At 54.6% G+C, this 489-nt stretch overlaps 1 protein-coding gene and 1 long non-coding RNA gene across 8 annotated transcripts in view; both read right to left on the reverse strand.

Moving 5' to 3' along the window:
* Positions 1 to 483, reverse strand: part of LOC112819606 (uncharacterized) — a 6,451-nt gene extending 5,968 nt beyond the window's left edge. Inside the window, exon 1 of the long non-coding RNA XR_003206919.2 lies at positions 8 to 483. This is a non-coding gene — a long non-coding RNA (uncharacterized lncRNA). The remainder of the gene's footprint in view (positions 1 to 7) is intronic.
* RPS6KA2 (ribosomal protein S6 kinase A2) overlaps positions 1 to 489 on the reverse strand; it is a 360,649-nt gene that overhangs the window by 90,679 nt on the left and 269,481 nt on the right. The window lies entirely within an intron of this gene.

Here is a 489-nt window from a genome sequence, read left to right on the forward strand (position 1 = left end):
TGAGCACCTGAACACACTGTAGCACATCTTCCAGAGTTTCACTGCTTTCCCAATTCAATGCTTAAAAATCTTTGAGGACAAGGCTGTTTCTCCTGTCCAAGCACCACTGCTTCCTTTGCTCTCTGGACACCCTTGAAATCATGATGGCTTGACAATTTACTAATGACCAGAGATGTTCTCCATTATTCCCAGCAAATTGCTCTGCCAACTGGTTAACTTGCTTCCTACACTTTGCAGGACTGACTTGGAGAGGAGAGCACGCGCTGCCCTCCATGTGGTCCTGCACGGGGACCCGCAGGTTGCAGCCCCCACTGTCCCTCAGAGATGCTGCCCCCGGGAGTCATCCTCTGGGGCTTGGGGCTCCTTCTGTCCGGGGAACAGTCCTCTGGCTGCACAAGCAGAGCACAGAAGCTGAGTAAAGAGCCATCAGGGCCCCTGCACTGGACGGGATGGCAAAGGCATGCTGACGGACCCCGGGACAAGCCTGCC

Source organism: Callorhinus ursinus, unplaced genomic scaffold (genome assembly GCF_003265705.2).
Source record: "Callorhinus ursinus isolate GAN/ISIS: 27379988/994484 unplaced genomic scaffold, GSC_fseal_2.0 scaffold6, whole genome shotgun sequence".
Classification (NCBI taxonomy): domain Eukaryota; kingdom Metazoa; phylum Chordata; class Mammalia; order Carnivora; family Otariidae; genus Callorhinus; species Callorhinus ursinus.